The 17,278-nt window shown below is 50.5% G+C and overlaps 1 protein-coding gene and 1 long non-coding RNA gene across 3 annotated transcripts in view; one reads left to right on the top strand and one right to left on the bottom strand.

Moving 5' to 3' along the window:
- Window positions 1–1,077: 1,077 nt before the first annotated feature.
- The window catches only part of SHPK (sedoheptulokinase), a 45,516-nt gene continuing 29,315 nt past the window's right edge, over window positions 1,078–17,278 (bottom strand). Inside the window, exons 1-2 of one of the 2 annotated variants that reach the window (XR_009211191.1) lie at window positions 2,398–4,212; window positions 1,078–1,453 (exon numbers count right to left, since the gene is read on the bottom strand). The gene's annotated coding sequence lies outside the window, so the exon portion shown is untranslated. Of the gene's footprint in view, window positions 1,454–2,397; window positions 4,213–17,278 lie in introns of those variants that run through there. The other variant, XM_058431908.1, reaches the window with a different exon arrangement.
- LOC131382045 (uncharacterized) lies at window positions 6,401–7,525 on the top strand. The gene is made up of 2 exons (XR_009211193.1): window positions 6,401–6,729; window positions 7,284–7,525. It is a non-coding gene; the product is annotated as an uncharacterized LOC131382045 (long non-coding RNA).

Here is a 17,278-nt window from a genome sequence, read left to right on the forward strand (position 1 = left end):
GTAGGAGCTCAGAACTTGATGTTTTTTTCCTACGGCAACTGCTGTAGGGGATAGCAGCTAATGCAAGAGGTTGGTAAATCCTTATATATATCAAATATTGTAGAAACATAACTAAATGCTACTATTTTTTCAAACCCTCCCCTCACCCTTTTTTTTCCCCTGAGACAGAGTCTCGCTCTGTTGCCCAGGCTGGAGTGCAGTGGCGCCATCTCGGCTTGGCTCACTGCAACCTCTGACTCCTGGGTTCAAGCGATTCTTGTGCCTTAGTCTCCCAAGTAGCTGGGATTACAGGCATGTGCCACCAGGCCCAGGCAATTTTTTTGGTATTTTTAATAGAGACGGGGTTTCTCCATGTTGGCCAGGCGGGTCTCCAGCTCCTGTCTCGGCCCCCCAAAGTGCTGGGTCAAACCTCTTATACCCAGTAAAACAGCCTCACTGGGTCAATGGATATCATGTGGCTGCCTAACATTTTTACTTTATAAAAGGTCTTCCTGAGGCCATTTGAAAGTATGAATCAAAACACTTTATGAACAGGGCCACAGGTTTGCATGAGGCTTGTCAGTGGACCTCCAGGATGAAGACCAAAGTAATTGTGCAATCTCTAGTGGAATAATTGACACTTAAGATCTTATTTATTTATCAAAAGACTGCTGTGAGGTATGAATTCTTAACCCCAATTTGCAGAAACTGAGACTTTGCCTCACACCACAGAGCTAGGAAAAAGTGGGCATAAGATCCTCACCAAGTCTGACTTCCAAAGGAAGGTTTCAAAAGAAACCTCCTTGCTACCTGCCAAATCTCTGTAGAGCCAGCAGCCATGTTCACACATCAAACAGGACAATGACAATAGCACCAGGAATAGCTACTCCTGGTCAGATGCCCTCATGAGCTCAACTCTGCAGGATGGGGACACCGGGCCCTGCCTAGGGGAAAGGAATGGGGTTTGTAGGGGAAGCCCAGCCAGCCAAGCAACCAGAGATGGGAAAAACCCATTGGGAACAACTTGCTTGCTCTAGCTGGGCTTTGCAAAACACAGGAAAAGATGAGTCTGCACAGACGGAAATGGTCTGGAATGGCTGAATGTTTCATGTAGAAATTTTATTTTATGATTAATACACTTGTGCCATTTCTTAGAATCATTTGCTTGTTTAATTCTAGTCTATCAAGTGATAATTTTGTTGATATTTAGAGGCTCCTCCTCTTGTTAATTTCTGTGGGATTTTTGGTTATATTTAATAAGGAAAATAATATGAAATGCCTAAGAAAAAAAAGAAACAAAGCCAATTATTCCTGAGAATGTTTAAATGTATTGAAGTACACTTGTTAATTGTTAGTATAGAACCTACATTTCATAATAGAAAACCCTGGACTTGCCAGTGGTAGCTGCTGGAATGAGGTGTTTGTCCAGTACATCCAGAACGTCGCCACAGATTAACTTTAGCTCAGTCTCAACCTGAAAAAATAAAAGTAAATTTAAAAAAATCAGATCGTTGAAGTCTAGAAATTCTGTAAATTATTACACATTCTGTACCTCTGTTTTTGTGGAAGAGAGCTTAGTGTTACAGAGAATTCGTTTCCCTCTCCAAACTCCCTTCTTCCCTTTTGACAGGAAAGCAGAGAAAAGCTGCCTGTCAGTTATCAAAAGTATCTTTTCCTTTCTCCACGCAATGAAGTGCTACACACACACACCACCCCCCACCCCAACACCCCCTCAGTCCAACTGCAGAATCACCAATGACTGAAACTAAACACCGATGCTACTTGGTAAATGCTGGTCAATTACATGACTGTTTCACAAGGTAGCAACTATTGTGTCCATTTACTTGGGAAAACAGAAGCTAAGACATTTGCTCAAAGACCATCCCCTTAAAAGAACTTAACAAGCAGAGCTAGGATTTGAAGCCAGGCAGGGTGCAAGGGACAGAACAAAATTCAAACCCAGGCAGTTTGCCTTCAGTACTTACATTCCTAACAACATTCAACAGGCAACCCTGGAGGGAAGGAGGAAGGGAGGGGAGGGAGGGAGCGAGGGAGGGAGGGGAAGGCAACCGAAGATTAGGAATGTGGGTGCAAATAAATTCACTGGTTTGGTGGTCAGAAGTTGAAGGTGTTTCCAACCTGCGGCTTCCATTTTCACTGTAAAATGGGATAAAACCAACTACAGCTATTGATATGGAAGCGGTGGGGTCACAGGTTTAAGAAGTATGATGGTTTTGAAATAACAAAATATGATGGTTTTAAAAAATAAAACAAAACCAGTGAAAGAGAACAGCTGGACAGTAACAAGGGTTGCTATAAACATTAAATGAGACATGTATGTAAAGTGCACGGAACTTTATAAATATTCACGTCCTTCTCCCCTCCTACCACCATCTTAAATGGATGAAACTGTCTTACTTATATTTGTATCATCTGTCATTGCCCGTACTTCATGTTCAATTGTTGTTGAATTGGTTCTCAATCTTCACACATAGTAGGTGAGATACATTTTGTGAGTTGGACTGAATCCTTTCTGCAGAACTTTGCTGTTACTGTCAGAGGGGGTGCTGGTGCAGTGAGAAAAATGGTAGTTCTTGATACTAGACTAACTAAGCTTCAGAGAACCTGGATCCTCCGGCCAGGAAAAAGGATTGTGAACTTCGCATGTCATTCCGTCTGTCTCCAAGTCTCCGTCTCCCTACCTGTTAAACTGGGATACGACACTCACCAAACCTACAAAACAATAACCAACATGACCGAAAGAGCTTTGTAAATAGTGTAGCATACAATCTCAAAGGCTGAACACATTGATGGAATCCTTTGGGGAGGTAATTTTTCACAGTATCAAGAACCATAAAAATGTTGAAACCTATTGACCTAGGCATCTCCTTCCCAGAAATATATCCTAGGACAAGGGTTTCCACCCTTTTTCTACCCATCCACCCAAAACAACCCCACAGATGGCACATTCCTAGGTTTTGGACTAACGCCTATTAAGCTAGGATGTGAATCACATACAATCCCTGTTTTGTTGCCACTCAACAAGATACATCCCAGTGAAGGAAGTTATTCTGGGAATCATCTGAATTAAGTAAATAATTCACCAAATGCAGTATTTCACTTATTAACAAATTGGTTGCAAGTTCCACAACCCATCAAGACAAGCATTCAAGACTTGGCATTCAAGTTGAGAACTGCCATCCTTATGAAATAACTCAAAGGAATGAAGAACTGCATATACCTATGAATTAGGCTGATCGGTAATAATGATAGTAACAACGTCAGCTCTTTCCTATCCATTCTCTCATTGCCTCCTCGTGAAAATCCTGTGTGGTGGACAGGAGGGATTTATACCTTCTGTTCTCCAGGTGGAACCATGGGTTTCTATTCACTCAAAATAATTTGACAGCCAACAGCCATGATGGATAGAGCCCTCTTATTTTTTTATTTCTTCCAAGAAAAGGGCGGGTATATGGGTACAGAACATGCAGGTTTGTTACATAGGTATACGTGTGCCATGGTGTTTTGCTGCACCTATTGATCCATCCTCTAAGTTCCCTCCCCTCACCCCCTACCCCCCAACAGGCCCTGGTGTGTGTTGTTCCCCTCTCTGTGTCCATATGTTCTCAATGTTCAACTCCACTTATGAGTGAGAACATGTGGTGTTTGGTTTTCTGTTCCTGTGTTAGTTGCTGAGGATGATGGCTTCCAGCTTCATCCATGTTCCTGCAAAGGGCATGATCTCATTCCTTTTTATGGCTATATAGTATTCCATGGTGTAGATCTACCATATTTTCTTTATCCAGTCTTTCATTGATGGGCATTTGGGTTGGTTCCATGTCTTTGCTATTGTAAACAGTGCTGCAATCAACATGTGTGCATGTGTCTTTATAGTAGAATGAGTTACCTTCCTTTGGGTGTGTACTCAGTAATGGGATTGCTGGGTCAAATGGTATTTCTGCTTCTGGATCTTTGAGGAATCGCCATACTGTCTTCTGCAATGGTTGAACTAGTTTGCATTCCCACCAACAGTGTAAAAGTGTTCCTATTTCTCCACAGCCTCTACAGCATCTGTTGTTTCCTGACTTTTTATTTTTTTTATTTTTTTTTTGAGACGGAGTCTCGCTCTGTCACCCAAGCTGGAGTGCAGTGGCGCGATCTCGGCTCACTGCAAGCTCCGCCTCCCGGGTTCATGCCATTCTCCTGCCCCAGCCTCTCGGAGTAGCTGGGACTACAGGCGCCTGCCACCATGCCTGGCTAATATTTTGTATTTTTAGTAGAGACGGGGTTTCATCGTGGTAGCCAGGATGGTCTCCATCTCCTGACCTCGTGATCCACCCTCCTCGGCTTCCCAAAGTGCTGGGATTACAGGCGTGAGCCACCGCGCCCAGCCACCCCCAAGAACTTCTTATACAGCCATAGTGCGACAATCAAACCAGGAAATTGACATTGGTACAATACTCCTTTTTTCTTTTTTGAGACGGAGTCTTGCTCTGTCGCCCAGGCTGGAGTGCAGTGGCTCTCTCGGCTCACTGCAACCTCTGCCTCCTGGGTTCAAGGGATTCTCCTGCCTTAGCCTCTCAAGTAGCTTGAAGCACAGTTGCGTGCCACCATGCCTGGCTAATTTTTTGTATTTTTATTAGAGACAGGGTTTCACCGTGTTAGCCAGGGTGGTCTCAATCTCCTGACCTCGTGATCTGCCTGCCTCGGCCTCCCAAAGTGCTGGGATTACAGGCATGAGCCACCGCGCCCGGCCACAATACTCTTAATGAAACTACAGCCCATATTAGGATTTCACCAGGGCTTAGAGCAATGTCTGGCACATAGTGAACCTTACACAGGTGATAAGGACGTCACTACCATGATGATGATGATGAGGAAGATGCTAATGATGATGTTGGACTTTCTAGCACAGCCAGATTGATCTGGTGCCTATTTTCAGAGCATGCCATGTTAGTTTCTATTTCTAAACCTTTTTTGGCCTTAACTCCAAGGAACTGAAAGCCAACATGGTTGCATGGACGGTGGGAAGACATGAGTAGCTTTGGAAGCCTGGGGGGCCGGGTGCTAGTCTTTGCTTTCTGAAGATAACACCGCGTCGAGGACTGTTCACAGTGGGGACAGCCTGACAGAGCTTAAAAGGCACCAGAAGCGAATGAGAATCAGAATCATTGATGCGTCTGAGCATGTGCACAAAGCAAACACGGTTCTCAGGACTCGCATCCCTTCACCCACTGAATTCCCACAACATCCCTAAGAGGGAAATAGTTCACCGATGAGGAGACCGAGGCATAGAGCAGTTATGGCACATCCCCGAGGTCACACAGAGCAGTTATGGCACGTCCCCAAGGTCACACAGTCAGAGCAGTTATGGCACGTCCCCGAGGTCACACAGTCAGAGCAGTTATGGCACGTCCCCGAGGTCACACAGTCAGAGACGGAACCCGGACTTGACCCCAGGCAGGCTGGCTCCAGGGCATCTGCAATGCTCCACCACCATGCTGGAGGTCTGGGGCTCGTTCTCAGCTGTTCAACTCAGACCCAGACTCCACAGCAGGGCCTGGGGGCCAATCAGAATAGGCCCTCTCACCCTGGGGGCCAGGCGTAAGACCTGAACCTGAAGCACCTCCCGCTCAAACAAGCAGCTCAGGAACCCCGAAATGCAGTGTGAGTAAGACCCAGGCCATACCCACGCCTGGCTGTCCCGGGGATGCCTGTGGTCTCCAAGAAGAAGCTAAGGATAAGAATAGGGGCTGCTTGTTAGGCAGCCCAGCAAGAGAGCACCTGCCAGCCAGAGCCTCCCGTGAACCTTTCAGCAACGTTGTCAGCGGCGTTGCCTCTTCCTCTGACCCGTCCCAGTCCAACCAAACCCAGCCCACAGGAAGCAGCCTGGATTGTGCGATCATTCAGTCAGTCGACAAACGCTGAGTCTATACTGCACACTCTGCACCCGATTCCCTACTGGAAACCAAGCTTCTTCCAGGGAACGGGGTGGGACAGGAACCGAGGGGTCATGTGCCCTGGGCTGGGCCGGGGAAGAGGGTCAGGACAACCCTCCACTGCCAGGCCCGGAGTGTACCCTGCACCTGAGCCCGTGGTGATGCACCTGTCACCACAAAACATTCTACAGTGATCAGGGGAACTTCTACCGTGATTTAGGCAAACGAGTGTTGGCTGTGTGATGGAGATGGTGATTCTGGTTTACACAAGATTCACAAACTCATCAATGTGGGCTAAAGGACAATCCTAAAAAAATCAATTCTGCCCACAGATACCTGGTATGATCTCTGAGTCTTTCTCAACTCTAAAGCCAGAACAGATACCGCCCACCCTCTGGGGGAAGGATCCCTTCTCTCCCCAGTGCAGGTGAGACAACCTGGGGTGTGGCTCCCCTGCTCCCCTCTCTGCCCAAAGCATCCATCCAAGTTCTTGGGAGCACCTCCCGCTCACCACTGGGGACTTTCTGGAAGCTGAGAGACGCTGGCCCAGGACCCAGCCGGATTATTCTCAATAGCCCCTTCTCTCAAAGGGAGGCAGTAGGCTGCGGGCTTCCCAACCCAGGGGTGAAGAACAAAGAGATAGGACAGCAGCACAAGGACCCAGCGTGCCTGCTTCCCGGCCCTGTGCTCGTCCACTCCACAGAGAGGGCGACGCGCTGAAAACCTCCGGCCACACACCAGCAACCTCAGCAGCAGCTGCAGCCTCCTCCCCCGAGGACGGCTGGTGCAGGAGCAAGAAGAACAAACCCCGGTAACAACAGCCTCCGCTCTCACCTCCCAGGTGCTTCCCAGGAGCCAGGCTGAGGGCACCACAAGTTCACTTCAGCCTCACGACCACCTTTGAGGCAGCCACTGTTACTACCCCCCGTTTTCAGATGAGGTAACTGGGGCACAGAGAGGCGAGTAGAGCTGCCCACAGTCGCACAGCTGGAAAGTGGCAGGGCCCAGCTTTTGGCCACTCACTATGCCAGCCTAAAAGCTAACGTCTGCATTGGCCATCAAACAAAGAAAGGACTCACCAGCTAGACGCAGGCACACCCCAGGCCCACGGGTGCTCGTGAGCTCGAAGGCGGTTGCTACTCGAAGGGAGAGCTGGGCTCGTGTGGGAGAAGAGTGGTCTCTCTGCCTCCGTGGGGTCCCGGGCCCGGCCTGGCAGCAGCTGCCCTGCACTGGCAGGAGTGGGCTGTGGGTGCCCTTCGGCACTCAAGGAAAAAACGCTTCCAGCGATGCGAGCAGCTGCCTTTGCTGCGACTCCGATTCCCAGAGGATCCCAAAGCTTTTCCCATCATTTTTGCCCTTTTTCAGAAACCACTTAGCCGCTGCCCCTCCTCCAGCCATGCCAGGGCTGCAGAGCACTTACCAGAGCCAGCCAGAGCTGCAACCTCAGCTCTCAGGGAAGGAGGGTGCTGCTCGGCCTCCCAAACCTGTGGCTCCTGCGCCCGGAGGTCTGGGAAACGGCTCCACAAATGCACATTCGCAGCCAGCGACGTCAAAACTAGCGTCCTCTAACTGTTCCGTTTTCAAAATAAAGAAGGAATGGAGGGTCATGCTACTCGCCACGCAGTCCTGGCCTGGCATTAGGGACTTGTTTTGAGAGTTGGAGCAACCTTGGACTAGTCCCCAACTCTCTTAGGCCTCTCGTTCCTGGGTCCCCAAACCTGGAGTAGGCGTTGGCGTCGAGAGAGTCTTCTGGGTCAGCCAGGTCCCAGCCTTTCTTCTCAACTGCGGGTTCCTCAGGGAACCACAAAACACAGATAACTATGAGTGTCTATTTCCTTTTTTTTTTTTGAGATAGAGTCTCACTCTGTGGCCCAGGCTGGAGTGCAATGGCGCGATCTCAGCTCACTGCAACCTCCGCCTCCCAGGTTTAAGCGATTCTCCTGCTTTAGCCTCCCGAACAGCTGCAATTGCAGGCACCTGCCATTGCGCCCAGCTAATTGCTGTATTTTTAGTAGAGTCGGGGTTTCGCCATGTTGGCCAGGCCGGTCTTGAACTCCTGACCTCGTCATCCACCTGCCTCGGCCTCCCAAAGCGCTGGGATTCCAGGTGTGAGCCACCGCGCCCGGCCACCAGTGCCTATTTTCTCACTTCCCTTCGTACCATCCTAAATGCACAGGAGAGAAGACCCACAAGAGAGAAACGCACAGGAGTGAGAGTCACATGCAGCAGATAACTAGAACGATAGGTTTCATTCTCTCCCAGACCCTGGCTGAGAAGAACAGTGAGGTCTAGGTATGCATCCAGGCTGCGGCCCAAATGCTCTGCAGAAACCATCACAGCAGCTGCCCGTGGGACGCCAACAAGCCGTGGGGCCGGCCCAGCCTGGAATGAGCAGCCAGTGCCGGAGACGCCCTCGTAGCCCTGCCTGGGGTCGCTTGAAAGCTCTGACCCCTGAGTCAAGGCATTGAAGTGTGGCCACCCCATCAGTTCTGCACAACAGTTGACAAAGAGCTTTCCCAAACCTGCTCTCGCAGGCCGGGAAGCAACCCTGGGCAGTGGGAGGGCAGACTGTCACCCATTTTACAGGTGAGAAATGTGTGATGCTGGGCAATTAGACAACCGATAATTAGATAATTGCCCAGTCCGCACTGTTGGTCTAGGCATAAAAGCCAGGCCCGTCCCACCATGCCACACCCCACCATACCCCTCACTTAGTCACTTTTTTTTTTTTTTTTGAGATGGAGTCTCGCTCTGTCTCCCAGGCTGGAGTGCAATGGCACGATCTCGGCTCACTGCAACCTCTGCCTCCCAGGTTCAAGTGATTCTCCTGCCTCAGCCTCCCAAGTAGCTGGGATTACAGGCACATGCCACGACGCCTGGCTAATTTTTGTGTTTTTAGTAGAGGCCGGGTTTCACCATGTTGGTCAGGCCTGCTCTCAAACTCCTGACCTCAAGTGATCCACCTGCCTCGGCCTCCCAAAGTGCTGGGATTATAGGTGTGAGCCACCGCGCCTGGCCGCTTAGACACCTGTTTATGCTATGTGTGTCATGTTAGCTTCAATTAATATGAACGTTAGAATTCATTCTTGTTTATAAATTGTGGCAAAAGGCCGGGCGTGGTGGCTCCTGCCTGTAACCCCAGCACTTTGGGAGGCCGAGGCAGGCGGATCACCTGAGGTCAGGAGTTTGAGACCAGGCCTGACCAACATCGTGAAATTCCATCTCTACTAAAAATACCATATTAGCCGGGCGTGGTTGTGGGCACCTGTGGTCCCAGCTATTTGGGAGGCTGAGGCAGGAGAATCGCTTGAACCCAGGAGGTGGAGGTTGCAGTGGGCCGAGATCATGCCATTGCACTCCAGCCTGGGCAACAAGAGCGAAACTCTGTCTCAAAATATATATTTACATATTATAATAAATTGTGGCAAAATATATATAACAAAATTTACCATATTAACCATTTTCAATGGTACAGTTCGGTGGCACTGAGTACATTCACACTGTTGTACAGCCATCAGCATCATCCATGCACAGAACTTTTTCATCCCAAACTGAAACCCTGCACCCATTAAACACTAACTCCCCTTCCCGACCCCAACCCCCTGACGACCACCATTCAACTTTCTGTCTTTATGAATTTTTTATTTTTTATTTTTGAGACAGAGTCTCATTTTGTTGCCCAGGCTGGAGTGCAATGGTATGATCTCGGCTCACTGCAGCCTCTGCCTCCAGGTTCAAGCAATTCTCCTGCTTCAGCTCCTGAGTAGCTGGGATTACAGGCATGAGCCACCACACCCAGCTGATTTTTGTATTTTTAGTAGACACGGGTTTCACCATCTTGGCCAGGTTGATCTTGAACTCCTGACCTCGTGATCCACTCACCTCGGCCTCCCAAAGTGCTGGGATTACAGGCATGAGCCACCGTGCCCCACATCATATCAACCATTTTTAACTGTACTGTTCACTGGCATTGAACACATTCACATTATTGTACAACCATCAGCATCATCCATGCACAGAACTTTTTCATCACCCCAAACTGAAACCCTGCACCCATTAAACGCTAACTCCCCTTCCCGACCCAACCCCCTAATGACCACCATTCAACTTCCTGTCTTTATGAATTTAACTATTCTGGGAGTCCTCTGGGCAGGAATCATAGACAGTATTTGTCTTTTTGTGACTGGCTTCTTTCACTTAGCATAATTTCCTCAAGGTTCATACGTGTTGTAGCCTGTGACAGAATTTCCTTCCCTTTTTTTTTTTCTTTTTTTTTTTTTGAGATGAAGTCTCACTCTGTCCCCCAGGCTACAGTGCAATGGCGTGATCTCAGCTCACTGCAACCTCCGCCTCCCCGGTTCAATCAATTCTTCTGCCTCAGCCTCCCGAGTAGTTGGGATTACAGGTGCATGCCACCACGCCCAACTAATTTTTGTATATTTAGTAGAAACGGGGTTTCACCATGTTGGCCAGGCGAGTCTCGATCTCCTGACCTTGTGATTCACCTGCCTCAGCCTCCCAAAGTGTTGGGATTACAGGCATGAGCCACCACGCCCAGCCCTCCTTCCCTTTTAAGGCTGAATAATATTCCACTGGGGCACGGGGTGGATGGACCACATTTTGCTCATCCATTCACCGGCTGATGAACACTTGGCTTGCTTCCACCTTCGGCCATAGTGACTAGTGCTGCTATGAACATGAGTGTGCAAATATCTGGTCCTGTCCCTGCTTTCCATTCTTTTGGGCACATACAGACCCAGAAGTGGGATCTGTCATATGTAAAAGACTCAGCGGTGGTGACCTCTCAACTCTCTAGTCCTCTGGAATCATTTCCTTCTAACGATGTGGGATAGAGTAACGGCTGGGAAAGGGGAGGGTCGCACTTCTTCTCCAGAACCACTGCCTTAGCCTCCAAAGTGATTTCTGCCTCCAGTAAAGACAGCACGGAGCCAGGCGCAGTGGCTCAAGCCTGTAATCCTAGCACTTTGGGAGGCAGAAGTGGGCGGACTGTCTGAGGTCAGGAGTTCAAGACCAGCCTGGCCAACATAGTAAAACCCTGTCTCTACTAAAAATACAAAAAAATTAGCTGGGCGTGGTGGTGCACGCCTGTAGTCCCAGCTACTCTGGAGGCTGAGGCACGAGAATCACTTGAACCCAGGAGGCAGAGGTTGCAGTGAGCTGAGATCGCACCATTGTACTCCAGCCTGGGCTACAGAGCGAGACTCCGTCTCAAAACAAAAAACAAACAAACAAACAAACAAAACCACAGCACCATCTCCAGTGAACCCAGCACACATCACTAAATGTGTCCTGTCCTCTTTGTTAACAGAACCCTTGGTGCTAACAGTATCACCGCAGTCTACAGGGCACCGTGCTGCTGGGAGGCCTGCAGGGGAAGTCCCGCCCTCCTCCTGCCCTGGCCGCTCCGGCCGGGACTCCTTGGCTGCTCTCCTCTTCTTGCCATTCCCCACACATGCGGGTCCAAGGACCCCGTCCGCACCTTATCTTCTCCGGCTCCACCACTGTCCTTGGAGACCTTCGCCCGGCCCCTCCCAAGAACCTGTCTGATGTGTCCAAGTCAGCGACTGCTTCATCCAGAGTCCACCCAGCCCTCTCCCCTGAGCTCCATCCCTGCTTCCCTGAATCTGCAGGTGAAGCCCACAAGCCCCCTCCCCCAGCATAACCCAGGATGGGCTCCTGTTCCCTCCACATTCGCTCCCCTCCCCCTCCCTGCAGCAGTCTCTGCCTGGAAAGGCACCAACTTCCTTCTGGCCACCAAACCCGATGCCCTTTGTGACCTCCAACCTCTCCTCCTCGGCCCTCCCTGGGCTGTTTCTGTGGCTTCTGTCTATCCCTCCTCTACCTGGGAGCCCCTTCTTCTCACCTCAACGACCAGAAGTGCCTCCTTTCCCTGGTCCAACCTCCCACAACCCCTCACCTCCAGATCAACAGTCCTGGAAGCTCATCCTGATCAGGTCCCCTTGCCTCTCAGGGGTCCCCACTGCTGAGCAACGCCCCACCCCCGCACCCTGAGCCTGCAGACCCAGTCTCCTCTCCCACCGTGACCCACCTTCTGTCACCTGGGCACAGCCCTTCCCAGCCACACTAAATGTGCTGACTCCACCCTTTCCCCCACCTCCTCCATCCCAGTACCCCATTTAATCCATCTTCAGGTGTGAGGTGAGCCCTAGGGATGCTCAAATCCCACCTTCTCCCACAGACCCCAGCATAAAGAGCTCATTTCTCACCTTTTTTTTTGTTTTTAAAGAAGTGGTATCTTGCATTGTCACCCAGGCTGGAGTGCAGTGATGCACAATCATAGCTCACTGCAGCCTCAACCTCCTGGACTCAAAGGATCCTCCTGCCTCAACCTCCCAAGTAGCTAGGGCTACAGGTGTGCACCACCACACCAGGATTTTTTATTTTTTATTTTATTTTATTTTTGTAGCAACAGAGTCTCGCCATCTTGCCAGGCTGGTCTCAAACTCCTGAGTTCACGTGATCCCCCCACCTCAGTCTCCCAACATGCTGGGATTACAGACATGAGCTACCACACCCAGCTCCAGAAGTGCTCACTTCTAAACTCCTACAGGAACTTCAACCAATGTGCTTCCTATGGCAACGGGCACAGTACTCATAGCCACAATGATGACAACAGTAATGGCTGTGAATATGTGTTGAGTGCGTATAACGTCCTGGGCGTTGGCATGAGCACTTTATATATGCACTATCTCATCAGACCTCACTAAGAGTTCATGAGGTGAGTACAATTTTGTCCCCGTTTTACTGATAAGGAAAGAAGCACAGACAGGCTACGCACCTGCCGAAGGACAGTGACAGCTCTACTAGTCTCGTCTGGAGCTTTCTAAATCTTGTATGGACATTTAACGTCAGGATTTTCTTGTGTCTTGCTTTGCAGATTTAAGCGGCTCCAGGGTGAGATAAATAAGGCTCTCGTGCCTGCCCGCCCCTCTCTGAACCTAGTCTGCACCTTGCTCAAAGCAGCACTCAGGAAACGTTTGTTGGCGTGGTTTTCGGCTTTATCTGAACAGCACCTTCACCGAGTGATTCTACTAAAACTCTCGACATGGTGGCGGGGACAAGACCTCAGGGCTGGCCATCACTGCCATCAGTGTGGTTTTCTGGGTCATCATTTGAAACAGGATGTTCTTGCATTTATGTAATGATTTACCCATTAAAACTCCTTGTGAGTAGAAAAGTTTTAATGACTTCTGGGAGGGAGGGTGTTTTTCTAAGTTCAGGTTTGATGGGAGCGAGAGGCAGCTCAGGAAAGCGTCTGCGGACGCGCCAGCCAGCGGCTGGGCCAAGTCTGGAATGACAGATGCTAAACACCCTCACCATCCCTAATGGTGGCAGTTTTCTCTTAGTGTTACCACTAGGGGGCACATTGATTTAAGCTGAGCTCTTGACATTAAGCTGAGCTCTTGACACTGGCCATCGGAGACAAAATTCTTTTCTTCACTTACCTGGGTTCCTCTCAAGATTTGAGCCCCAGCCGGGCTTGGTGGCTCACGCCCGTAATCCCAGCACTTTGGGAGGCCGAGGCGGGTGGATCGCCTGAGGTCGGGAGTTCGAGACCAGCCTGGCCAACATGGAGAAACCCCGTCTCTACTAAAAATACAAAATTAGCCGGGTGTGGTGGTGCACGCCTGTAATCCCAGCTACTTGGGAGGCTGAGGCAGGAGAATCACTTGAACCCAGGAGGCAGAGGTTGCAGTGAGCCGAGATCACGCCATTGCACTCCAGCCTGGGCGACAAGAGCAAGACTCCACCTCAAAAAATTAAAATTAAAAAAAAAAGAAAAATACCCTCCTTTCTGCATTTTGTCTCTGTGTTCGTGTCACCGGGTGCCCACATGAGTCTAAAAGACCAGCTCCCATGGAGGGCAGGGGTCTGCGAGAGGGTCAGCACCCTCCAGAAGTGGCTGGAGGTTGAAGTCTGAGCCAGGGAGGGGTCAGACACCCAGTCAGCACAGAACGCTGGAGCCCCGCTCTGCAGAGCTGTGTTCCAGGGCAGGGACTGGGAACAAGAGGGACGAGGGCCAATGGAGGGTCAGCAGGTGGGCAGAACCTGGATCTTGGACGGAAGAGGCCCGCGTGTGCTAGATGCCGGCTGTATGGACCCATATATGCTAGATGCCGGCTGTATGGACTCGGGCTGGTAGCTGAACCTCTGGGTCTGCTTCTTCCTCCACAAAATTACAGCCAAGAACACCTGCCCTACCTGCTTTACGGGGCTTTTCTGGGATTAGTCGGGACAGTGGGTGTGAATGGGCTCTGAGCCTGGTAAAGCTCTAGGCAGGCATGAGAGATGATTGCGCTCATCTTCATTATCTCAGCCTGAGGACCACATCTGCTGACTGCTGAGCTGTATCCGGCCATTAGCTCGAAGTCAGGACTAATTGTTTTTTAATGAAAAAAACAAGGTTTGCTTAATGTTTGATGAGTCACGCAAGTGAGCATCTGTATATATCAGGACTATCCCACTTTCAAAGACGTGGCCCGTCCATCTACCCGTGGCTGAGGGGAGAGGCCAGGTGGGACCCTCTCTCCTGAGGGCCCGCCATGTGCTATACAAATCCCCTAGCAGAGCAGTAGGGTCAACAGGGTGGTCTCTGCACTCAAGGAGCCCAGGATGGACAGGAAAGGAAGATCTGCACAGGCTCTGACACTAGGCAGGGCAGGGCACCCTGTAACAGGCACAGGCCAGGGGCTCTGGGGCCAACAGGCCGTGCCAACAACAAATGTTGAGCCGGGTCCTGGCCTCCCTGCAGTTGTAATCTGATGGCGTATGTGTCACCAGGGAGGCCCTGGGCAGCGGGCAGATGGCATTTGGTCTGGGCCTTGGACAAGGAGAAGGATTCTGCCCGCAAGGAGGACACTCTAAACATGGGCCTCGGCATGAGCTAAGGTGCAGGAGGACAGGGCAGAGGACACCTGGGCACCTGCTCTCAAGGAGCTTTCAGTCCACTTCAGAAGAAGAGAAAAATAGGCCGGGCATGGTGGCTCACGCCTGTAATCCCAGCACTTTGGGAGGCTGAGGTGGGCGGATCACCTGAGGTCAGGAGTTTGAGACCAGCCTGGCCAACATGGTGAAACCCCGTCTCTATTAAAAATACAAAAATTAGCCGGGTGTGGTGGTGGGCACCTGTAATCCCAGCTACTCAGGAGGCTGAGGCAGGAGAATTGCTTAAACCCAAGAGGTGGAGGTTGCAGTGAGCAAAGATCGCACCATTGCACTCCAGCCTGGGCAACAAAACAAAAAAAAAAAAAAAAAAAAAAAAAAAAAAAAAAAGGAGAAGAAGAGAAAAGTAGAGAACATGAAAGCCACATACACATGATGTGGACGGGGTCAAGGCCCAGAGGCAGGGAGTGTGTGGTGGGGAAAAGCAGCGGCTGGTGGGCTGGAGTCCCCTACCCTGCCCTGAACTGGGTCTGGCCCCACCATCTCTCCAGGCTGTTTTACAGCCTCCTGTCTCCTGGAACACCCTTCCTCCAATCCAGTGTCCACACTGTCAGCTACACTCCCAAGGCCCCAGTCCTCCAAACCCCACTGTCTACAGGAGACAGTCCAACCCCCTCAGCCTGGCATGCAAGACCCTTCACAGTCTGCCCAACACGTCCAGCCACAACTCCTGTAAACATCCCTTCATTCACACTATGACCAGGTTACACCAGTTTGTCACACTCTGGACATGACGATCATTTTAATGTACATGTATTTACCTAGCCTGACCCCACTGCCTAGATGCTAAAGAGAGTGGGTTCGCTCTGGGGTTTGAATCCTAGCACTGTGATCTCAGGTAAGTTACTTAACTTTTTTGTTTATCTATTTCTCCATGTGTGAAATGGGGATAACACTACCCACCTTCTAGATTAAATGAGGCCCGGCGTGGTGCCTCATGCCTATAATCCCAGCACTTTCGGAGGCCGAGGTCGGTGGATCACTTGAGGCCAGAAGTTCAAGACCAGCCTAGGCAACATGGCAAAACCCCGTCTCTACTAAAAATACAAAAAATTAGCCAGGTGAGGTGGTGTACACCTGTAATCCCAGCTACCCGGGAGGCTGAGGCATGAAAATCGCTGGAACCCGGGAGGCGGAGGTTGTAGTGAGCCGAGATCGCACCACTGCACTCCAGCCTGGGCAACAGAGTGAGATTCCATTTCAAAAAAAAAAAGATTCAATGAATTCAAACAAGTAGAGTTTAGATCAGATGCCAGTACACAGCAAGTACTCAAAAAAATGTTAACTGTCGTTAGTAACCATGGATGGAAACCCTTGGAGGTTTAGCTCAATATGACTTGTGTAAAGAATGAATTTCTCCTCCCTCTGGGCATAGAGGTGCTGTCATTGTCTGTGTCTTTTTTTTCCTAGGGTCTGTTTATGTAACCAACCGTCGGTATTTTTCCATTGCCTCGTGATGGAAATCCAACAGGGGGCAGTCCCTGAGAGAACACCCAACTACTACTGGGCGCTCAGAAAATGTGGCTGCCTGGGTCTGTGCTGGGCGCATGGGAGATGTCCCAGGTGCAGGCTACTGAGGCTGCTCTGCTGTGGTGACAACCCCCAAATCTCAGTGGCTTCAAACATCAAAGGTTGATTTTTATTTATTTATTTTAAAGACAGAGTCTCGCTCTGTCTCCCAGATCCCAGTGGCGCGATCTCAGCTCACTGCAACCTCCGCCTTCCAGGCTCAAGCGATTCTCCAGCCTCAGCCTCCTGAGTAGCTGGGATTACAGGTGTGGACCACCACGCCCCGCTAATTTTTCTGTATTTTTAGTAGACATGGGGTTTCACCATGTTGGCCAGGCCGGTCTCGGAACTCCTGACCTCAAGTGATCTGCCCTCCTTGGCCTCCCAAAGTGCTGGGTTTACAGGCGTGAGCCACTGCACCAAAGGGCGCTTATTTCTCCATCCCACTGCGTGTCCCTCGCTGGTTGGTGAGGGCTCTACACCACGCTGTCCTCACTCAGGGACTCAGGCTGACAGACCTACCACTCTCTGGGGCACCGCCAGTCACTTGTGGCAAAGGGAAGGGTGTGTGGCAAGTAGCTCACTGGCTCCTAAAGACTTCTGCCCAGGAGTGACAGGCATTCCCTGTGCACATCCCACTGGCTGAAGCAGATCGCGGGGAAGGTGCAGCCCTGCCGTGGGCTCATAGCATCAGGATAATGACGGCCAGCACAGGAGCCCAGCTCACCACTTCTTCAGAAGCATGCCGGCCTCAAACCGCTTACTGGCACCTCCTGGGAAGGAGGGCAGGTTGTGCATGTGGTTGTGACTTTAGGCAGCTGCGCTCATCCCCCACCTAGACGGAGGCTCCAGGCCTCAGGCAATGG

The sequence above is a fragment of the Hylobates moloch genome, unplaced genomic scaffold (genome assembly GCF_009828535.3).
Source record: "Hylobates moloch isolate HMO894 unplaced genomic scaffold, HMol_V3 SCAFFOLD_19, whole genome shotgun sequence".
Lineage (NCBI taxonomy): Eukaryota > Metazoa > Chordata > Mammalia > Primates > Hylobatidae > Hylobates > Hylobates moloch.